At 37.1% G+C, this 25,347-nt stretch overlaps 1 pseudogene; it reads left to right on the top strand.

Annotated features, from left to right (window-relative positions):
* LOC116104781 overlaps nt 1-25,060 on the top strand; it is a 35,332-nt pseudogene extending 10,272 nt beyond the window's left edge.
* The last annotated feature ends 287 nt before the right edge of the window (nt 25,061-25,347 follow it).

The raw sequence follows: 25,347 nt of genomic DNA, 5'->3' as shown, positions 1-25,347 counted from the left end.
AACAGAAGATCCATAATAACCTTATCTTTTTATGGCTATATGTCCAATAACAGAAAAATTCCTGACTAATCCATGTTATTAGCTTTTTATTTTATCCAAAAAACAAGCAAACAAACAAACAAACAAACAAAAAACCAAAACCATAGTAGGTTGCATGGTGAGGATGTAGATTCAGGTTTTCTGATGCCATTCTTCTTTTTCCACTTATGCCACCTCCCTTAAAAAGTCAAAGTGATTTAATTTATTAATTTGTCTGCAAGAGAGTTGTGAGCTAGCTTTACTATGAATCACTTCAATTATGCATGAAATGATAACGAGAAATGAGGCACTGAAAACATAAAGGAGTCTAAAACTGTTTGTGACAGTGACATAAATTAAAGGATTGCTGAAAAAATGTTTTTTAAAAAATATTGTCTATGGCTTATAGATTGGGTTTGATGGACTAGGAAGTAAAAGAAAATTCAAACATAAAATGATCTCTCCAACCCCTTCCATTCCCATCCAGCTACCTGTGCCAGCAGATAAGGGATCTCTAGGTTCAAAACAATGGACCTGCCTAGTTTCTGCTACCTGTGTGTGAGGTGTTCCTAAGCCATTGCTTTTCAGCTCAACCTTGCCCTGCCTACATGATAGAGAAGGACTCTCTAGACCAGAGATTATCAATCTGCGGTTTGCAACTGCTCTGGGGGTTGCATATCAGATAGCCTGCACATCAGATGCTTACATTACAGTTCATAACAGTAATAATTTTATGGTGTGGATCACTACACCGTGATGAATTGTAATCAAGGGTCACAGCATTAGAAAGGTTGAGAACTGCTGCTCTAGACCATGATCATTTGTCCCAAACTTCCCTTGGGGCCCAGCTCCAAGCTTGGGCCTATAAAGGATCCCCAGATCCAACTATTCAGTGCAAACTTCCAGCATCTGCAAATTTACTGCATTAATCAAGGTCCTGGTGATAACATGTGAATGGTCACAAGACTTTGACACATGGCCCATGTTTCTGTAGTTCCATTAGCTCCTGATACCGTCAGATAAGCAGTTCCTAGACCATCAGTTCCAGGCCTACAATCCTGCTTAACCAACTAATTCTAGATATAAAGTGGCAGCATTAAACTGAAGCAACATAAAAATCCAAGATGATAGGTCTCCTCCAAAACCCACTAATCCCATAATAATCAATCCCAATGAAATTGACCTTGAAAAACCTCCAGACAGATTATTCAAAAGAATGATTTCAAAGTATTTTCAAACAACTTAAAGGACACAGGAATATGCTCCAACCATACAAAAGAAATGCATTGCTGAAATAAGGAGTTATTTAATACAAGATATGGAGAAAGAATACAACAAAAAAATAGAAATGCTTAAGAAAAGCCAAACTGAAATTATTCTGGAAATGAAAATCTGAGTAAGCCAAATAAAACCCTCAAGGAAAGCCTTACCAATAGAATAGATTATGGAAAAATAGAGTTTTAGGGATAAAAGACAAAGTATCACTCAGCAAATGTTAGTGATACATTTATAAAACTCAAGAAATGGGGAAACTTTGGAACACATTCTTCTGGAAACCATTCCAGAAGAATACTGATGTGAAGGCATAGAAACTGTTTTCAATAAAATCAAAGAAGAAAGTTTTCCTTATCTACAGAAACAGATGGGTCAAGATACAGGAGGCCTATACAACTCCAAACAAACAAGACTAGAAAAGAAACTCTTCACATCATACTACAGTGAAGCCATTAATTAAAGAAAAAACACAGAATAAAGAAAAGATAGTACAAGCTGCAGGAGATAAAGGTCAAGATACTTAAGGAAGGTAGGTCCATTGGAATAATACCTTATTACTTGACAAACTGTTAAAGCTAAAAAGGCCTAGAAAGACCCTCAATTTCTTAAATAGCCAAAGTTGACCCAGAGTATTATACCTGGCAAAACTATTAAAATATGAGACATAAATCCTTCCACAATAAAAAATAGATTAAAGAGATTTATGACCCCTAATCAAGCTCTGTAGAGGAAAATGGAAAAAATACATAAATCTCTAAGAAAGAATAAATGTACTGAAGAGGTCATTGGGAATAACTAAGGAACATCAAGACAACTGATTTAAAGAGGTCTAAGGATGCATGACCAAATCAACAAAAATGACACTAATTAACACACAGCTTTTAACAATTATAAAATACTTGTAGGCTCAATTTTCCAATAAAGAGACACAGATTAGTGAATAGGATCAGAAAACAGGTTCCATATTACTATCAATGATAGACACTGCTATATAGTAAAAGTATGGAAAAAGTTACTCCAAGCAAATAGATCTAGAGAACAGAAAGCACATAAACTTATCGAGAGTAAGTAACACATTGAATGATAATTTGATCATTGAAGAAATCAAGAAGAGTATAAAAAATTCCTAGAATTGAATGAAAATAACAACAGAACATAAGAAGACTGTGAATCACATTGAAGGTGCTCCTAACAAAAAAGTTTATAGCAATAAGTGTCTATGTTAAAATATCTGAAAAATATTAAATTATTAACTTAATGATAATAACTTAATGATAATAGCAAAACTTCCAAACAGAAACTAGAGAGATATCCTAAATGAGAACTGAAATTAATGAAATAGCAACAAAAATACAAAGAATCTATGAAACTATTACTTGAAAAATAACAAGATAGGCAAACCTTTACCCAAAGTAACCCCAAAGGAAAAAAAACCCAAATTAATACAATTCAAAATGAAAAGGGAGACATTATAAGAGATTCCAACAATATTCAGGATGTGAATCATTAGAACATTTTTTAAAAACCTGTATTCCATGAGTTTTAATATCTAAAATAAATAGACAAGTTCCTTGATGCATACAGCATATCAAAATTAAAACAAATTGAAATAAATTCATATTTTTGAGATTATAATATGATTACATCATTTTCTCATTCCAGTTCCTCTCATGTCAAATTCATGTCCACATTTTCTTTGTTAGTATATATGCATATATAATATTTCAGTATATACACATATACACACATATGAATATATTCCTAACTATATAAATATTATGTAATATATAATATATATTACTAATGTATTAGTATATATTCACATAATATGCATATACACATGTATTCCTTAATATATAAATATTATATAATCCTAAATATGTAAATTCAACCTACTAAGTCTATACAATGTTATTTTTATGTATGTGTTTTCAGGGCTGACAATTTGGTATTAGATAACCTAATGTTGTGCTCTTCCTTGGGAAGACCATTTATCTTACTCTCAATAATCCTTAGTCACATGTAGTTCTTTGTCTAGAGATGAGGTTTTCTGGGCTTCCCCCCATCCACTTTGGCTGTTCTCCCCCCTCCACTTCTTTCCCCTCTTCCTGCCATCTTCTCCTGTCTTTCTTCTCTTTTCTTTTATTGAAGATAAAATCTAGGGCTCTGCTCATGCTGAATAGAACCCTACCCCTCAGCCATATCTCTGGTTGTTAATTTTATTTTTGAGGCAGGGTCTTAGTAAATATCACATGCTAGCTTTGAGCTCATTTTATAGTTCAGGTTGGTCTTGATCTTATGATCTGCCTGTTTAAGCCACTATCTGTTTTTTTTTTTTTCCTTCTTAGTCATCTTTAGGCAGTATTCTGTGTTCATATGTATTCATATGTATCCATCTGTTCTAGAAATATATCTATCTCCAATATCGGTTACTTCAATGGCATTCCTATAGAAGTTGTAGAACTCTATCAAATTTTCAATATGGTAGTCATTGAAATATTAGAATATTTCTTGCTTTTATAGAATTGAATAAAAATGAATTGGTGGCTACCTCTTTTGTAACATTTTGTGTTTTTAGTAACTCGAAAAAATTTATTTAGTAGAAACTAAGGGCAAGCCAACAGAAGGAAGTATTATGATATCAAATTTTCTTAAACAAATGTATAACATATTATGTTATAGTATCATTTTATAACATACTACTATCAAGCATTCATTAAATGTTATGATATAAAGCACTAAGTACCTATATATTTTCTATATCAATATATCATCTATCTATATATCATTTATTAGCTATCTACAATCTATCTGTCTATCTATCTATCTCTATTTATCTACATATCTAACTATATATCCATCTATGCATCTATCTTATCTCTGTATCTCTCATGTATCTATCTATGTATCTATCAATCATCTATGTATGTATGTGTGTATCTATCTATCTATCTATCTATCTATCTATCTATCTATCTGTCTGTCTGTCTGTCTGTCTATCTATCTATCTATCTGTCTGTCTATCATCTATTTGCCTATCTACTTGTCATCTTTGTTTTATTCTCAGTATAACTGAGCCATTGGACAGCATTTGGACTGGAGATGTAGTAACAAGAAGTTGATAGTGTGTATATGCTAATAGCATGAACATGCAGATTCTTTTGTACAATATGAAATACAAACTGTCTCTATATTACGGAATACAAAAGTGTATTTTTCTATCTCTCCTTTCCCCTATCAATTATGCTCACAAGTTGAAATCATCCTTCCTACCTCCTTTAAATGTGTGGGCTCATTAGCTGGCCTCCAACTCTTGACATACCTGCTTTAGCTTCCCTTTTGGTCAAAGTGTAGTTATGTGTTACATTCCTAGATGGAAGCTAAATAAACATTGATAGATGATATCTCATTTTAATTAGAAGTTGTGGTCCCCATGGGCCAATAGGGAGTGACACTATTGGGAGGTGTAGCCTTGTTGGAGTACCTGTGTGTGTGTTGGATGAACTATATCACTAGGAGGTAGACTATGAGGTCTCAGATGCTCAAGCCTGGCCGGTGTGCCCCTGTCTCTTTCTTTTGCCTGATATTCCAGATGTAGAACTCTCAGCTCTCTCTCTCTAGCAGCATGTCTGCCAAGTGCCACAGTGCTTCCTATCATGACAATAAAGGACTAAATCTCCAAGCCCGCCCCCAATCATGTTTTCCTTTACAAGAGTTGCTGTGGGCATGGTGTCTCTTCACAGCAATATAATCCTACAACAGAAGTTAAATGTCTTTATATAGGAAGAAGCTGAGCAATGCTATATACTTACTGATTTATACTTAACAGAACTTGACCAGTAATATGTGGGTATAGACAAAGAAAAGTTCTCTTGGGTAAAGTCTTGTAAGAGTTGGGAAAACTGAGATAGTGTAAGAAGACTGAAATAAGTCTCCAAAACAATAAAGCTTTTTTAATACTTAATAAACCCAAGAAGTAGGGGCTATCAAAAGAGTTTGGGATACATATATTCTAGAATCATAAAACAGTTCTGGAAGGCACTGTGAATAACTTCATGTTCAATTTCTGTATAAAATCTATGGAGCAGTTAATGTTAGAATACAATTTTCTGGTTTCTAGGATTAATTATGTTCTGTAATTATCACTTAAACAGATTAAATTTTCCTTTGTATGTTTATTCTTGTGAGAACTGATAGTCTAGCAACTTTCTATTCTTATCTTCTTTGAGATACTTTACCTATCTTGCTCACCTTTCTCTATTAAACCTTATCTACTTACAAAGGATACTCAGAATCACAGGGCTCCCTCTATTCACTCTGAAGATCTGAGGGCTTTCATCACAAAAATGCCTAGTTCTTTAGAGGTACACAAATGTCTCTGTATGGTTTTCAATTTCTGCCTTCTGCTTTATTGAAGTTTTCCAAGACAGGTCTTACCATGTTTGTCAGGCTAGTCTTAAACTCAAGATCTTGACTCTCCAGCCTCAGACTCTCCTGCAGCTGGGGTTATAGACGTGTCTAACCATACTTTTTTTTATATGAAAACAATTTAATGACACTATTCATCAAGTGCTATGTATCGCACTGGACTTTCTCTTTCTAATCTGTCACTTCATCCTTACAGTGACATTAGAGATAGTTAGTACTCTAATTTTATATTTGGAAAAGTGGAAGCAAGCCAAAAAGAAATAATTTATCACAAACAGCCAATCAGCAAATGATAGTGCTTGCAAATTTATCAAATAAGAAATTAGAGATGGACCTACCTCTCCAATCCACATCATTCCATTCATGGTACTACCAGAAAGGTTTATTTCCCATCTTTTCTATTAGATTGGAGATGATTTCAATGTAGGGCTCTACATTTTTAAGCATCGCTCTAAGTTTTCTAGCATTATACTCAGCTTTGATTATCCAGGTGGTTGTCTTTGCCTACAAAATGAATTGTATGAGTATATTTCAGGAGTGTGCATTTAGTAGTAGTTGAGAGCAAAGTGGTGCTGGTATTAGTTGTATTATTGAAGATAGGTTAGAAGAGGGCTAATATCAGACAGTTGGGTCTCCTCAACCCACTGCTAGTTACTCCATACCTAGTCTGTTCTACTACATGCCACTTAGCTCAGTCTATTTACCAGAAATGAATCTAACTTACAATGGTCATTTTTCAAATGACTTTGAGAAAGACTCTAGGCATCAATTATTCAACTTTATTGCTTTGGCCACTAAAGTGTTATTTGCTTTAGTGAGCTGCCAAGCTGTATAGACAGAAAATGCTTCTGGGATGACCAGAAAGAAAAGAACACATTGGGAGTTAAAAAAACAAACTCTACCTCTGGGGCTCCAGTAAAAAGGATGTCTTTAGCATTTTCATGTTTCATGAAATTCTCATATTGACAGTTGCATGGGCTATTTGACCCTCTTCTCATCAGTTTGTGTCAACACAGTGGCTTACACTGTTGCTTCTTGTCAAAGAACTATGCTAAGTTAGATAGAGGCCCTGAATTGCACGGCTTGTCATTATGCTTTTAACGGCCCAGGGAATGGCAGAACACCAAAACAATTTGTGCGGAGGGAATATTTTAGACAGGTGTCAGCTGATGCACATGGCACAGACTTTTGGTAAAGATGTGATATGGACACAATAAGCCAGAGTCCCATCCATACCATCTGTGGGCAATGCATGACTAAGATTCCATTTGAATAGAAACAAATTACTCTTAAAAGATAGGGCTGTTATTATCAACGGAAACAAGATGAACTAAGTGAGTCTTAAAAGCAACCTACAGAGCGGTAAGGTAATAGCTGTTTGATTCTTCATGAGGACTTTTATCTCCCCTTCTATTACCCTGCTAGTGTATTCTGTTGCATCAGGTCAACCCTACTTACAATATTGTTGAATACAGCCCCGTTTAAAGTACTACAAAAAACTCAGTCTGCCTTACATGACTTTGTACTTAGCAGAGAAGGATAGAAAGGCCCAACCGTGTAAGATTTAAGGTAGGTGAAAGCAAAGAACTCAGAAGGTGACTTCAAAGCCCTGAATTCTGTTTCTGCTGAGGATACAATGAAGGAAATATGTTCCTGAGGGGTACTGAAGGAGATTCAGTAACAATAATAACACCCATGCCAGTGGCCACCAACAAAATTGGGGGGAGATTCATATTGCAGCTCTGAATTTTCTTTCCTGCATAAACAGTGCCAGTACAAATAGCTTTCCAAAGATGGTGATGAGAAAGTGAAGCTGACAAATAGATACCTACTTGACAAAAGAGTGAACAGTGGTCATGGCATAAACGTCTTTCTGTATGAAGGTGTTGCAAGAAGGGATTTGGTATAGGTCTTTATAAAGCTATGTCTATTTTATAACATTTCATGGATAGTCTCGTGTTAGATGTTTACTGGATTTTTCTGACATTTTACTTGATATGTATGCTATATATATATATACATATATATACCATGTATGTATATATATATATATCTATATATACTATACTGATATTAGAAAAGAAGACTAACAATATTTAAAGTAACAAAATATTAATAGTATTTAGATATTTTGCCCACTTTTTAACTGAATTACTTTTCTTTTTAATTGTTGAGTTGTAAAGGCTTTTTTTATATAATTTAGATATAAGCCCTTTTTTTTGTGGAGACAGAATATTCAAACATTTTCTTCTATGGTGTCTCTTTGTTAACTCATCGGTGTTTTGAAGTGCAAAAATTTTCATTTTTCAGGCCCATTAGTTAAAGCTCTTTATTACTTTGTGTTTGCTGTTGTAAAATTGTTGAACAATCAAATATCACTGACATTTATTTCTATGTTTTTATTTAAGCCTTTTATAGCTTTATATTTAGTTTTAGGTTCATAATATAAAATAAGCTACTTTTTGTGGATGGTGTGACATAGGGGTTCACATTCACCTTTTGTATACATATATTATTTTGTCTCAGGACCATTTGTTGGAAATTGTCCTTTTTCTGCTTTATTATCTTGGCACTTTTATCCAGTTTAGTTTAGAGTACAGTCTCACTGAGCACACATCCACACGTCCACATCTCTGCCATAGTCTATCTCCCCATCATGCTATAAGAAACAAGGCTGAGAAAACAAGCATTTCTGATGCATAAGACACTGTTCTATAGTGCTAAGTCCCTGTCACTGCAGTGAGTACATCTAGATGCAGGGCAGCAACTAAAGTGAAAGACACTAATTGTGTAATAACATAACATAGGCATAGCCATGAACTGTGGTAAACGCCAACATGGTTTTGCTACTTACTGTAGTAATTTAGTGCTAAAGTTTTAATCATTTGTTTTTATGTGAAAGTGTTAATTTTATATTACTTTTATGCTTTTAAATTTGGAACTACTAAGTACGTTCAGTTGAGTTGGTTGTAAAAAAGCAGCTGAATGACAAAAATCCCATTCTAGTTCAGTGGCAATGGCTTGGTTTATTCACAAATCTGTGCTACACTAAGGTAAATACTGGAGGTCTGTTATAGTCATTGAGAAATGTTTGCAATTGGGTAAGTCACCTAACTCTGTGACTCAGTTTATTTTTGTATTAAATGGGGGTAGGTGGGTCAAAATCTTATATTTTTTGGAAGTTTCAATATATGCCATATGTATACACACACACACACACACACACACACACACAGCTACTGCTTCTATATTGACTACTATAGCTCACTATAAGCTCTTTGAGGGAAACAATCTTTATTTTCCTAGCTTGGTAAAGTATTTGGAGCCACAAGCAAAGGTGCAGGACTCCTCTTTGGCATTGTATCTGCGAGGGCCAATTACCAGAACTGTATTATGTTTCTTGGAAAAGGCTTATGTCATTGAGAATCTCAGTTACATCCTTGACCACTCAGACAACTGTGAATTGATCTATGTATAGGGCAAGTCACAAATAAGACTGGGAACAAAAATTGATTTTGTTTAGCATTTCCTCTTGTAAAATTTAAATAATTATAAGAAGAAACCTTGGTAAAATTGCTAGATGATGTTGGTGACTCTGAAGTGAGAATGGGCTGTGCAGAGTGAGGGGTTGAGACAGAGTTCACCTAAGTTCTCTGTGAATGAACTGACTTTTCAGTACCATTTAGGACGTTTTCAGAGATGATTTGAAATGGAATGTCACAAGGAGAGATCCATTTGGAACTTTTGCCGCTGGCTAGTCGGAGCTAAATCTTTAGTCAAGTCTAGATCCTATCAAACATCTTAGTCTAAAAGAAAGAGAAATTTGATCTCTGTGGAAGGGGGAGGAGAGAGGGGAAATCGCTGAGGTGAATTGGAAAAGGGCACACTTTCCAGAAGACGGGGGAGAATCAAAGCCAGCCTTTTCTATGTGCTTTAAGGCTGATGCTCCGCTCCCCACTTCAGTTCGTGGGCTATTTAAGACAGCTCATAGAAGGGTGCATCTCTGATGTTAATTAGAAAAACCACAGCTCATATGGTTTCATACTGAATGATTTTCAGAAAAATATCTAAAGAAAGCTTGTGCCCAGTGTATGTGTTTTTAAAAAGCAAAATATAGTGTTATATATCTCCTGGGTAAGTAGTTTCATAACCAGAGTTAAATAACCAGATGTTGTTGCAATTTAGGCTAAGCTCCTCAATTTTATCTTAATTGCCTTTCCATTATCTGAATAGGGTTATTCAATTTGCTTAAGTAGGTATATTGGCTTAAGCTTTGACTTACTGGGGACGAAGACTTCCTCTGAAGACCTAATCTATCAGTAGGCAGGAACTGCATAATAAACATTATTCCAGGGAACTTGTGGCTTGGTGAAGAAGTTTTCAACTCTGTATTGAAGGCGTGGTCTTTAGTGTAGTGTTCCAAAGGGGCCTGTGGGAAGTGATTCTTGACCAGCAATGTGCTCATCTGTGGACTCATAACTTATTGGGCTATAGGCAATGGTGGGCTGGGAGCTCACCTTTGACATTTCATTCTATCTCTTGCCTCATCTTCCCTGTCTTCACTTCCTGGCCTCATTGATGTAAGCAGCTTCCCCCCGGCATATGTAACCATCACTTGATAGCGTGTCATTGGAACAGTCTATGCTTTTGCCTTTTGTGCAAAGCCATGGAGTCAGCCAACCATAGACTGATATCTCTAAAGTCATGAGCCAAAGTAAAATTTTCTCCTTTTTAAGTTGTTTTTCTCAGGTCTTTTAAAGTGACAGAACAGTCCTTGTCATACTTGGCTTCAGATGAGGTACAGTAAATCTAGTTCTCACAAAACAGCAGAATAAGACAAAGAAATAAGGTAAGGTAGAGAAGTTGTCCAGAAACCCAAACTTGTGGTCACTGGTGCAGAGGCAGCTCAGGAAGCTCATCCTAATAGTGATGAGATGTGTCTGTTAGGCACCCTGAGCTGTGGATCTTCATGTACATGCATAGATTTCATCTTCTCCAGCTTGGTCTGAAAGATGAAGGGCAAATGGTACTTTGATGAAAGTCAGTTTGAAAGTGGTTAAAAAAAGACAAATCCCAGAAGCTTAACACCAAAGGTTTTTCCTTAATAGTCCTTAGATTTTGAAATGCTATCATCAGCAAGACTGAATTCCTTTTGGGACTTAAGAAGAGCCAATTTCTTGTCTCTTCTAGCTGCTGGTGGCTGTCCGCCTTCCTTGGCATGTGGCCACATCCGACCCCTTTCTGCCTCTGTGATCACATTGTGATCTGTCTGAGACTTTTCCTTTTTGGTGTCTCAAATCTCCTTTTTCCTTTTCTTACGAGGGTAGTTGTAATGGGATTTAAAGTAGAAACTGATAATCCAAGATGATCTCTTTGTTTCAGAGTATTTCAGAGCTTTCTACTGTTTGATGTCCCATGTCTTTTAAAGAAAAATGAAGTGGTCTCATTTTAGGGAAAGACCTTGAGTAATGAAGGGATAGCAAAACCGAATGCTGGCATGGAACTAAAGATCAACAGTCTTATATCCTTAGAACTGTTAAGAAAAATATTAGCAGACTTCTTAAGGTAGTTATAAATTGAAATTTCAAGGCAAAGACAGCCTATTCCAAAGTTAATTGAAGAAGGGGATTTTTGTTGTTGTTGTTTTACTTGATTTCAAAACACAGTGTAGGAAACATTTTATCTTCTTGACAGTGAAAAAGCTTAGTCTAGTTGCTATAACTAGATGAGGGAAGAGCAGTGGAGATGGTGTAATTTCTTGGGTGTGTTGTGTAATGGGAGGAGTGTTTTAGATGCATTTATCTCATCTTTACAAGATGATTTGGAGGTAGGTTCTATCACACTTATTTTTAAAAGGGAGGACCTTAGCCAAGTTAAGTGGTAATGTAGACCTAAGTGTATGGTCCTCAGAGCCAGCTGAGAAGCCAATGAAGATCCTTGTGCATTCTTTGCAGGTGCTTTACCTGCGCTACATTCCGAGGCAGGTTGTCCTTATACAGCTCAAGTTGCTCTTGAGCTCTTCATTCTTCTGCCTCTGTGTCCTGACTGTTTGAAGGACAGGCTTGTACCACCATGGCCAGATAACAATGGGATAGACTGACAAAACCACTTCCCCTATGACTTAGTAGTAAAATACAGATATGAACATTCGCCTATAAGACTCTGGAAGGCAACAGCCTGGCCTCTTTGGTTTGCATTTAGCATCAAGAGACAAAACCTTGATGTGGCATCCATCTGACATCATTTCTGTTAGTCAGGGTTCTAACATGAAACTAGTACTCAGGAGGAGGAGAAGCAGGAGGAGGGGGCAGGAGAAAATGACCATGTTGCTATTCTCAAGTGTTATGTCAAAATGTTTTGGCCCAGTTTTATTTTATTTTTACTTGTGAAAAGTCTGTATTTTTTCTTTTATTGGATATTTTCTTTATTTACATTTCAAATGTTATCCCCTTTCCTGATTCCTTAGTCCTAGAAACCCCCTATCCCATCTCCCTTCCCCAGCTTCTATGAGGGTGCTCCCCCACCCACCCACTCCTGCTTCCCTGCCCTGGCATTCCCTACACTGGGGCATCGAGCCTTCACAGGACCAAGGGCCTCTCCTCCCATTGATGCCAGACAAGGTCATCCTCTGCTACATATGTGGCTGGAGCCATGGGTCTCCCCATGTGTACTCCTTGGCTGGTGGTTTACTCCCTGGGAGCTCTGGGGGATCTGGTTGGTTGATATTGTTGTTCTTCCTATGGGGCTGCAAACCTCTTCAACTCCTTCAGTACTTTCTCTAACTCCTCCATTGGGAACTCTGTGCTTAGTCCAATGGTTGGCTGTGAGTATTCACCTCTGTATTTGTCAGGCTTTGGCACAGCCTCTCAGGAGATAGCTATATCAGGTTCCTGTCAGCATGCACTTTATGACATTCACAATAGTGTCTGGGTTTGATGACTGTATATGGGATGGATCCCCAGGGGCAGTCTCTGGATGGCCTTTTTTCTTCAGTCTCTACTTCACAGTTTGTCTCTGTATTTCCTCCCATGAATATTTTGTTCCCTCTTCTAAGAAGGACTGAAGCATCCATACTTTGGTCTTCGTTCTTCTTAAGTTTCTTGTGGTTTGTGGATTGTATTTTGGATATTCCAAACTTCTGGACTAATATCCACTTATCAGTGAGCACATACCATGTGTGCACTTTTGTGATTGGGTTACCTCACTCTGGATGATATTTTCTAGTTCCATTCATTTGCCTAAGAATTTCATGAAGTCATTGTTTTTAATAGTTGAATATACTACCAAAAGCAATCTGCAGATTCAATACAACCCCCATCAAAATTCCAATTCAATTCTTCATAGAGTTAGAAAGAGAAATTTGCAAATTCATTTGGAATAGCCAAAAACCCATAATAACAAAAACTATTTTTAACAATAAAAGAGCTTGTGGAGGAAATCACTATCCCTGACCTCATGCTGTACTATAGAGCAATAGTGATAAAAACTGTATGCTATTGGTACAGAGACAGGCAGGTAGATCAATGGAATAGAATTGAAGACCCAGAAATGAACTCACATACCTATGATCACTTGATATTTGTCAAAGGAGCTAAAACCATCCAGTGGAAAAAAGACAGTATTTTCAACAAATGGTGCAGGTTCAACTGGCGGTTAGCATGTAGAAGAATGCAAATCGACCCTTTGTACAAAGCTCAAGTCCAAGTGGATCAAGGACCTCTACATAAAACCAGATACACCAAATATAATAGTAGAGAAAGTGGGGAAAGGCCTCAAACATATGGGTACAGGGGAAAATTTCCTGAACACAACACCAATGGGTTATGCTCTAAGATCAACAACAGACAAAAGGGACCTTATAAAATTGCAAAGCTTCTGTAAGGCAAAGGACACTGTCAATAGGACAAAATGGCAACCAACAGATTGGGAAAAGATCTTTATTAATCCTACATCTGATAGAGGGCAGTATCCAATATATACAAAGAACTCAAGAACTTAGGCTCCAGAGAATCAAATAACCCTATTAAAAATGGGGTACAGAGCCACACAAAGAATTCTCAACTGAGGAATATCAAATGGCTGAGAAGCATCTAAAGAAATGTTCAGCATCCTTAGTCATCAGGGAAATGCAAATCACAACAACCCTGAGATTCCACCTCACACCAGTCAGAATGGCTAAGATCAAAATCTCATGTGACAGCAGGTGCTGGTGAGGATGTGGAGAAAGAGGAACACTCCTCCATTGTTGTAAGCTGGTACAGTCACTCTGGAAATCAGTTTGGTGTTTCTTCAGAAAATTGGACATAGTACAACTGGAGGACCCAGCTATACCACTCCTGGGCATATACCCAGAAGATGCTCCAACATATAACAAGGACACATATTCTACTATGTTCATAGCAACTATATTTATAATAGCCAGAAGCTGGAAAGAACCCAGATGTCCCTCAACAGAAGAATGGATACAACTTTTTTCTTATTTACCTCAAAGCTTTGTCAATATTTAGAGATGAAAAATGAGAGAGAGAGAGAGAGAGAGAGAGAGAGAGAGAGAGAAAGAAAAGGAAAGAGAGAGATTAAATGAGATGATATAGCGATAGAGATGATAGAGATTGATTGATTGATTGATTGATTGATTAACTGATTAGGGAGAGTTCTGGATGCTTTGGGATGCTGATATGTAAGAGATCTCTTTTCTTCTCTTCATATTCCAAGTGGTTTTTCTCTACTGTTTCCCCATCAGATTTTCTGCATCCCACTTAAATCCTGACCCTGAAGTTAACAAAGCTCAATGTGTATCTTAGGAAGGAAAGCCAGACTAACAATGGATAGATTGCTACATAGAGTGAGGCTACAAAGCAACATTAGCGGCTGAGGACCAAGCCGGTTGACTAATAGGTCAAGGGTGCTGGACAGCACTGCCCCCTGCAGATGCTTGTTAGTTAACCAGTGAAACAGAGATGATGCTCATGGAGAGCCTCGCTTTCCTCAGAGCAGTCCTGTGGGCTCTGAAGGATATACAAAAGAAGCAGTGATTTTTAGCAAGAGTAAAAAGTTGTTGGCAAGATAAGTTCAGCATGCTCTATATTGGTGGTTCACCTAAACCCATCAGGAAGCACAGATATTTACATTACAATTCATAATAGTAGCAAAATTACAGTTCTGAAACTGCAACGATAATAATTTTATAGTTGGTGGTTCCTAGAGCATGGAGAACTGTATTAAAGGGCTACACGCAGCAGTAGGAAGCTTGCAAAGCGTTGTTCTATTCAGTGGTGTCTACTACTTTAAGCCTCAAAATCAAGCTTAGGTGTGTGTGTATATTGTGTATGTGTGAAAGTCTGAGTGTGTGTGTATCTGTGCGTGTGTTCACAGAGAGAAGGTGTTTTTTTTTTTTTCTCATGGTGTCTGACTTCCATAGAAAGGAGAGAGGGAAGAGCCATCAGCGTGTAAGGAATATAAGGACATTTAGGGAAATATTCTTGTCACTATTTTTTGGACAAGGAAACTGAATTTCAAGAGATGAAGGTTTTTGTATAAGGTCATGCAGACTCCTCCCTACATTTCTCTCACTCCATATTGAGGGGCCCATATTGCCCCTCAGGGCAAAGAGGCATGGGTAGTAGTACCTTCTGTTATGACAAGTATATATTCTTTTTAATTTTTATTTTCCATTGATCATATTAAATTTTATTGCTCATGGGATAAATAGTTGCATTGATAAGGCTGGAGTTACTGCTTTCCCCAGTGGATTAAAAATCTGTCTGGTCTGTATTAGGACATGGGAGCTGGGGCACATTATGACATACTTTATGTCAGCAGGAGTTTATGTCTCTTTCTTTAAGATGACTGATAAACAATGCAATGATTTAGAAGTTTTTTTCTTTTATCAGATTTTTGTGAGGGACTCACCTAAGCTTGGGAAATGTAAAAATCAGAAAGGATCAGTCATGAAATCCTAGCCTAGAATACCTAACCCTAAATGTCTAGTTCTTTAAAACACTAAGTACTGTCAAAGGAATCGTTACTCAACTGTGAACATGCACTTGTAGTTTTAATTACCTCCTATGATTTATTGGAGTCTGGTTATAACACAGAGGACAAGGCAATGACAATGTACATATTAGCTGTAAGAGTGAAATTCTAGTAGAAGGTTGACAAGACAAGTCTAGTTAATCCAAAGCATCTTTGCACTCTGGTGACTACTAACTAGCCTCGGCCACGACGACTACGGTAATTCTTGAGATAGCTGTCTACTTATTACATTTCACTGCCTACTTACTGGCAGGTGTTTTCTACCTAATGAAATTATGTATTGGCTTGACTAGTCCTTCACACAAAAGCCTGCATAGGTAACAAACAAAATACAACAACCTGAACAACTGCTTTCTAAGAGAGCGAACCTTGATCAGAGGCAAACTTCTCAATAATTCCATTGCTTATCAGTTATCATAAATTACTATCTTCCTGAAGCATGTCAAAAATGTGCCCCTCTCCCATTTCCTAGTATAGTTTTTTTTTTTTTTTTTTTTTTTTTTTTTTTAAACAACACAGTAAAAACTGCCCGGTTCTGTAAATGTTAGCACCTACTAGATAGTTAGTGTACTTGAGCAAGTTCACCAGCATGGATGCCTCATGCTGTCTTTTCTCCCTTCCCTTTTTCTCCACACTGAACTGTAACTGTAAGTTACCAGACCTATGTTCTATTTCTCTCGTAAAAAGTCTCCAAATATTTCAGTAATGTGTGTGTACTCATATATATTTATAAATTATATACACATAATTTTATATACATAAAACTTCTATTGTTAAAAAAACTCCAAATATCTAAGGTTCATGTATGTGTTTGTGTGTGTATATCCACATATATTTATTAATTATATAATTATTATAAAATTATATACATCATGTTATTTGCATAATTATATAGTTGATATGAAATTGTACGTATCATCAGTATGTCATTCTAGAAGACTTCAAATGTAGTTTAGCGTAGCCTATTAAATAATGGAATATACAGTAGTGAGGCATAAACATCATTTTGTTTTTATCTTGGCACACACACTCTTTACTTTTCCCTCTTCTCCCTAAGAGTGTTCTTTTTCTCCCATTGAGTTCTTTGAATCTGTTTTTACTCTAGTATAATGGAAAGCTTTTATTTTGAGCAAGTGCTGGAGCCTACACTTTATTCTTTAAGTGTCTCAGGGATGGTGCCCCATGCCTGCCTTTTCAGAAACCACCTTTGGTGTGGATTTGTACAAAGACCCGCATCTTTTGTGTCTGTTATTTTTCAGAATGCAAATGGATCTCCCTCACCCTTAGACCCCCCATCAGGCAAGTTTGCCTTCCCTTTTCCCATCCCCAAGACAAATTAAGAATGCGAAACCTTTCACTCATAAGAAAACAGTGATAGTGCAGGTAACAAGACCTCACATTAATCAGGTCTTTCAAAGCAGAGGCCCCAACCTGCAGCCTTTGTCTGGCCTGCTGGTAGGTGGGTTTTTTTTTTCAGGCTCTCTTTATGGCCCCAGCATTCTTTAGTCCTGCAGGACATTCTCCTTGGAAATGTCTCACTTTTCAGACAGGCCCTGTGTTGATCAGGAAAACTGGAGAGCCACTGAAGAAATCTGAACTTCTAACGATCCTCTTTTATATTTCCTTACAATAGACAATGACTCTCTCCACGCTAATGGCATCGGTCTGCAGAGAGGCAGCAGGGTACTGAGGTGGAATGGTGGAGGAAGAGCAGCCACTGTCACTTGGCGTGCTGTGTCATCATGGTGGAAAATTCCTCCTTTTCTACGGCCAAACAAACTGATGTTGCTAATTGAAATATTCGGAGTCCCTATTAAACCAAGGCGAGGAGAAGAGAGGGTGAGGTAGAGCAAACATTTCCTCTCTGATGAGCATGCAAGTATCAGACAGTAACAAGACAGGCGTTTTGTGCCGTTCTAATTGTTCTAATTCTTTTCACTGCTACTAAAGATGTAGAAAACTCACTCATTACAGCCTAGGAACTTGGCCAGGCTGACTGATAAAGGGCTAGCTGTGTGTATGCAGCTTTGTTGGATCAAGCCCGCCCTCTGCTGATCAAAGAAAATATTACCATATCAGATGCACTAGATTACTAAACTCAGGAGTGTGTTTCAGAGAGTCTGGAAATTATGGAACCCTGTGCACCAGAGTTCTCAGAAACGCTACATTTAACTCAAAATTCATATTATTAACAATAATAAATTATCAAGGATTGGTAAATTTTTTTGTCACGAGTCAGGTAGTAAATATTTTAGGTTTTCTTGGCCCTTGAGACCTGTGACAATTATTCACTCTGCCATGACAATGAAAAGGTAATATGAGTGAGTTATGATATATGAATGATGTGATTAAAGGTGTGTTGATGTTTTCCAGTACAGATTTATTTACACACTCAGCCTGGGTTCTGGGCTAGGTCTTTAAAGCAGTGATTTGTAAAGCAGTGTAGACCTATGTTGAGGCATGAAAAATATAAACACCTGACAAATGTTTCATTTTTTAAAGCAAAGTTATTTCAAACTATAATTTATGTCTGAAAGATGACATCATTTCTAGATATTTTGAGATTATCATTAATTATTGTGATTGGCATCTGCACTCAGCATATAAACATATTACAGTATGAGATGTTATCACCCAATGAGAGGTCAGAGACTGTGTTTCTCCACTTACAAATGACAAGGCAAAAGCTTAGGAGAGCTCCCCATCATCACCATTGTCACTTCAGCCACCCTCCAACGTAGTGAGTCAGCTGACAATGGTGATGGTTAGGTTGGTAAGACACTCCATTGCCATAATGCTGGAACGTCAAAGGGATGAAGCAAAGATCATTAAGAGTAATGTGTTAAGAAGAGGGGAGAGGGCGAGGCTTGCTTTACCTCCTGGGGCTTCAGATCTATAGGAATGATAAAACCACAAGCCAGAAAGCCAACTCACAGTTTGACTTTACTTATTGTAGCTTTCTGCCTTTTTTTTTTTTTTTTTTTTTTTTTTTTTTTTTTTTGCTTCGTTTGTTGTTTTTCACCCCACTGTTAATTTCTGCACCATTCCCACAAACCAAAAGTCTGGAATCATACAAAAAAAGAAAACAAAAAGCAACCAAATGTATCATACACATTCAGTGGAATAGTTCTCAAACTATCTTAATGTCCTTAGATATTGGAGACATTGCTCATGTTAAGCGTTTCTAGGGGCAGAATTTTGACAAAAAATATTTGGATTTCGGTGATTTTACCATTTTAATGAAAAACATGATTTTACCAAATTCATTTGAATGAGTTTTTTTCAAGGTTAGCTTTAAAAAAAATTCACTGTATGAAATAATTGTTTCTTTGTTACATTTTGCATATGCTTTACATGAACTTTGATTATATCAGTTTCCCCATTATACTCTTGTGTTCCCTTTTTCCTCCCACTTCTTATTCTTTCCAAATAGTATCCTCGTACATTCAACACACACACACACACACACACACACACACACACACACACACACACTCACAGACACACACCTGTGAGCATACCCACTAGATGAATTTAGACTGTGCATATAAATCGTTTTGTTTGTTTGTTTTTTGAGACAGGGTTACTCTGTGTAGCCCTGGCTGTCCTGGAACTCACTCTGTAGACCAGGCTGGCCTCGAACTCAGAAATCCACCTGCCTCTGCCTCCCAAGTGCTGGGATTAAAGGCGTGCACCACCACTGCCCGGCTAGACTGTGCATATAAAACAAAGCATTCAGTATTTGTCTTATTGTTTGTGTCTAGTTAATTTCTTTGACATTATGTTCTACCCATTTTCCTGAAAATGACCTAATTTCTTTCTTTTAAGGTGGATGCTCCATGATGTTACTTTCCCCATCCATTCATCCATTGCTGGTATCATGGCTGACTCTACAATTTGACCATCACACATAATAAAGGTGGCTGAGTAAGAAGCTCTGCAGTAGGCTAACTCAGAGTCCTCTAGATAGATACCCAGGGGATCGATCTACGTTTAGTCTTTGGAGGAAATGTCATACTGATTTTCATAGCAGCTGTGTAATTTACGTACCCATCAACAGTAAGCAAGGACTCCTCTCCTATCTATGGTGGTACCTGTCATATTTTTTTCCTTGCTGTTAGCTACTCTGATTAGGATAAAAGGTCATTTCTGCAAGACTGTCTCCATATTCTCCATAATAAAGTGTCTTTTGGCAACTCTCCATTAAGTTTATCCAAATAATCATTGATTAGATTACTATTATTTTAGTGCCTCCTTTTTGGAGTTCTTCATATTCTAATATTCTTTATTTTCTTAATATGAATTATGCCAGGTAAACAGCTGGCAAAGGCTTCTCTTCAACCTGTCATTTTTCCCTTAGTGTTCAGAGATGTTTAGTATTAGACAACTCCATTTTAAATCCCCAGGGTTATTTTCTGTGCAATTGGAATAATTTTCAGAAATGCCTTTCCTATACTCAGGCTTTGAAGTATTTTCTGGTAAGTTTCATGATTTTTGTTGTTATAAAAAAATGAAGAGCGAGATAAAGTAATCTGTAAGGACCTAGTTACATTCGTCTACACACAGATCCATTTGCCACATCCCAGCACTCTTGCTGAAAAGATTGTTCTTTTTTCTTACATACATTTATACATCTTGGACTACCATTGTTGCAAATAACTTGAGTATATAATCTCTTTAGTAATAGGGCTTTGCCATTAAGTTCTGGAGGGCATACAAGAGCACTGGCTTTTTCAAAGCCCTTTAATCTTACATCCCTCCCTATATTTCTTTACTCTGCCCGCTCATTTCTGCATCATTTAGCTATTGAGGCTTCATTATTTCTCTCCCCATTTATATCTTCTGCATTATGTAACTCCTTTGAATTCTTTCTGTTAGGGCTTCTTACTGGATTTCTGACTGCTACAGGTACCCCAATGAAATAACGTATAAACCTAAAGATTCAAAGCAAGCACCCACATATGAAAAATAAGACAGCATTTGTCCTTCTGGATCTGGGTCACCTCACTCAGCTCCGTTCATTTATCTAACAAAGTTCATTTGTTAGAGCTAAATAAATGTCCACTATATACATGTGTGTATATATCACACTTTTAGCTCCATTCGTCATTTGGTGATCTTGCCTGTTTCCATGTTTTTTTTTGTTTGTTTGTTTTGTTTTTGTTTTTGATTTTCAATTGTGAGTAGAGCAGCAACAAACATGGAAGCACAAGTAACAGCGTATAGTGTTCATTGGGTATTTGCTCAGTAGTTATAGCTAGATGATATGGTAGATTTCTAGTTTTTTGAGGAACAAACACACCAATGTTCATAATGGCTAAAGCAATCTGCTCTTTCATGAATAATTAATATACATACATATATATTCCTAAATACATAAATACAACCTTCTCAGTCAGTATTAGATAAACAGTTGGTGTGCTCCTCTCTGAGGAACACTTTCTCCTCCTCTCAGCATTCCTTAGTTGGTTGTAGTTCTTTGTGCAGAGTTTAAGCCTCTTGGATCTCCTCCCTGGCTCCACCCATCCTTTGTTCATCTTAGCATGACTACTCTCGTTATTGATCATCTCATGTTCAGTCAGTCGTGGTGGTGGAGACTTTCTGATATTCCTAGGAGACACAATCTCACAGAAAAATCTCTGATACCATGCTTCTTACAATCTTCCTGTCCCTTCTTCTACAATGATCCCTAAGACATAGGTGCAGGAATTGTGTTGTACATATATCAGTTTGGACTGGGTTCCACAAACATACTTTGATGGTTTTGGTTTTCTGTACTTGTCTCTGTCTGTTGTAAAGAGAAATTTACTTGATGAAGGGTGAGGACAACAATTACCTCTGAGTAGAAGGAAAAATATTTAGAATGTATTTAGATCTCATATCAGGCATGAGAAACCCTCTTATGAGTTATTGGTCATGGTTGTCAAAGAGACTCTTCAAACATTTTAGATCAATACTATTGCTCTTTGTTGCTGTCAAAGAGGTGGAAACTAAGTGTATATTGATGAAGATACCATGTACTTCAGACACAGGGTCCAGAGACAATTGTGCTGGAAATAGCTGAAAGCCTCCTGCCTTAGGGCTAGCTTTCATGGTACCAGAAGGCACCATGCAAGCTTTCAAAGGAGAGAAGCAACTGGCAGTGCTACCTAGCTATGACACCTATGAACCACAAAACAACTAGCATGGCATGATAATCCTAAGAGTGTAATATTGGCATACATAACTTGGTAATAACCAACAGTTCTGTCATTGGACTTATAACATTCAACAAGATGGAAATCATGCCTGGTCCTGGAAACAAAGCCAACTACCTAGGGCTAGAGGAGTTGGAGAAGAAACTACAACTTCCACTTTACTAAACCAGCCTGACCCCTTACTACATTAGTATTGTTTTTACTTTTCAAGATTGTTTTTGGCTATCTTGTATCTTTTGCATTTCCATATTAATTTTAAGATAGTTGTTTTCAATTTATGTGAAGAATTTTCTTGGAATATTTTAATGGGGATTGAGTTATATCTGTAGATTGCTTTGTTAGCATGGTCATTTTCTTTTTTCATTTCTCTTTTCCTGGATGCTAGTAAATATTTATTAAGTGGATAAGGTCTTTGTCTATTATGAGAATGACAACATTTCAAGACAGGTTAGATTTAGATCATGGAACTGTTTAAAATGTATAGCTTATGATTATATAAGAACACTGTATAACAACATAAAAACAATTGTATTATTAACAAAATGCAAACACAGTGCTTAGCATGTAGTAAGTGACTTTTTTATTGGATATTTTCTTTATTTGCATTTCAAATGTTATCCCCTTTCCTGGTTTCCTATTACAGGATTTTCCCTGTCCAATTACATTAGGGCAGTGGAAGACCTGTGATTGGAGAGAGAAAAGGGAGGCAGCGCTAAGAGTTGCAGAGACAGGGAGCGTCTTGGGGTAGTGGGGAGAAAGAAAGATGGCGGTAGACGTGAATCTTGTTATGATATCATAAAGGTTAGAATATCTAATCTAGATGGTCAGTTTTTTATCATTTTATCATTTTCAATTGGTTCTGAAATTATTGTATCGGCATCTTGTGTATTGAGAATTTATTGATATATAAATCTGATTGGTTAACTATAAGCATTGAGTTTTGTTTTTACTGGGTTACTGGGTATTGCTTATCAAACTGCGAGGATGGAGGATCTATTTGGTTATTGGAATGTGGGACAGAGCTGGTGGGACCCACCAGGACAGTGTTGTGGCCTGCTAGTGCCAGTACTAGAGCAGGAACGTGGCTCAGTGGGGCGGAAGAGTTGGCGGGTTGAGAGAAGCAGAGGTGGAGTGTGGAGAGTTGGCAGGTTTATTTTTTTAATATTTTCTGCAACAGTTTCCCCTATGGAAACCCTCTATCCAATCCCCGTCCCCCAGCTTCTATGATGGTGCTGCCCACCCAACCACGCATTCCTACCTCCCTGCCCTGGCATTCCCCTACCTTGGGGCATCGAGCCTTCACAGGACTAAAGGCATCTCCTCCTGTTGATGTCCTACAAGACCATCCTCTGCTATATATGTTGCTGGAGCCATGTTTACTCTTTGGTTGGTGGTTTAGTTCCTGGGAGCTCTGGCGTGGGGTGGGGGTGGGAGTCTGGTTGGTTGATATTGTTGTTCTTCCTATGGGGTTGCGAATCCCTTCATGCCATATTCTCAGTAACAATGCTATCCACCCATGGGTCAAACTATGAACCTGGAGGTATTTCTGTCTTCTAGGATCTTCTTTACCCTTCCCCGTCAGTGTTTTCATTGTATAGGTCTTCCACTCCCTTGACTAGGTTTTATTCCAGTGCCATCACCTGTCTCAGAGTTTTCAAGTTTTATTGTTAGGTAGAGATGCATATGATTTTTCTAAGCACTTTAATGAATTTCTGAATCATGTGCCTTGATTCATAATATCTAAAATAGATATACTTATTATTGTTCTTTGATGCAAGATCATGAAAGACAGATGTGTTTTCATTATTAGATTACCCTTGTTAAAGAATATAATTATCTGAAGAGAGAGCCTTGTGATCCTATAAATAAATAGAAAATTTTGGAAACCTAGTTCCTTCTATGACATTACCCAACAAATTTTACATATCTTTCAAATTATAAAAATTAATGGGAACTTAAGGAAATCTATTCTAAATTATTAAAGATTTAAGATAAATTAACTTAGCAGATATCCATATATTTTAAATTAATTCATAGTAGTTAGTGATGAATATTATGTTTTGTAATGGTCAACCAGTTCTGATAAAAAGGTCTCTGGATCTCCAGACTATAAAGAAATTGTTTTTAAGTACTGTGATGCTAGTTTTATATCAACTTAGTACAAGCTACAGGGATTTTAGAAGTGGGAACCTCAACTGAGAAAATGCCTCCACCAGATTGGTTTGAAGGAAGATCTGTCATGCATTTTCTTGATTGATGATTGATGTAAGAGGGTCTAATGCATTGTGGGCTGTGCCACCCTTGGGCTGATGGTCCTGAGTTCTATAAGAACACATACTGAGCAAGCCATAGGGAGCAAGCCAGTAAGCAGCACTCCTTTATGGCCTCTGCATCAGCTCCTGCCTCCAGGTTCCTGCCTAGTTTGACTTTCTGCCCTGTATTCTTTAAATTATAAACTGTGATTTGGAACTATAATCTGAAGTAAATCCTTTTGAAATCTGAAATAAATCCTCCAAAGTTGCTTCTGTTCATGATGTTTCATCACAGCAATAAAAACTCTAACTAAAACTAATGGTTTTTCTTAATCCATTCATATAGTTTTAACAAGATAGAATAATTAATTTGAGTAGATTATAAACAATAGATTGTTTTTTCTTACGTTGTACAGACCGAGTATAGTTAAAGTAGTTACTGAATCAGGACCTTGTATAGGCTTTATCTTTTCACAAGTGAAGCCTTCTTGGTATATTTTGCCATGGTAGAAAAGCCAGCTTCCTAAGGTATTATCTTTATTGTTAATAAAGAAATTAAGCCCTCTTTTAAAGGCTCTTTTCTCATTACATAGTCAAACCTCAAAGGTCCTACTTACTACCACCATCCCCACCATCATCTTCACAGCCATCCTTACTATCATCCCCACCATCATCCCCACTATTATCCCTATTGTCATCCCCACCATCACCTCTACCATCATCCCCATCATCATCTACACCATCATCCTTACCACTATCCCCACCACCATCCTCACACTATTCCCACTAATGCTCCCACATCATCTCTATCATCTTCAAGTAAACTTTAAGGGGACACAAACATCGAGACCCTAGCAGACTTTAAGCAGTGACTTTGCAAACGCAAAGATAATTCTGGCACCAAGTTTACTGTCAAGCAACTAAATAAATTCAGGGTTAATACTCCTTTTCTGAAATGCCCATGGTGTGGAGTATTTCAAGTTTTTGAGCCTTTTCATTTTATTTGTTAGATGACTTCTAACTGGGTACACTAATTTCACTTCTTATGGTATTTCATTTTTTTCTGTTTGCAGAGCATGAAAAAAAATAATGGCTGGTGTGAATATTTCTCATTTGAATTTGGAACTTAATAATAAGGTTTT

Source organism: Mastomys coucha, unplaced genomic scaffold (assembly GCF_008632895.1).
Source record: "Mastomys coucha isolate ucsf_1 unplaced genomic scaffold, UCSF_Mcou_1 pScaffold22, whole genome shotgun sequence".
NCBI lineage: Eukaryota > Metazoa > Chordata > Mammalia > Rodentia > Muridae > Mastomys > Mastomys coucha.
Note: the sequence above shows the minus strand (reverse complement) of the source record. Positions and strands in the feature narration are given on the sequence as shown.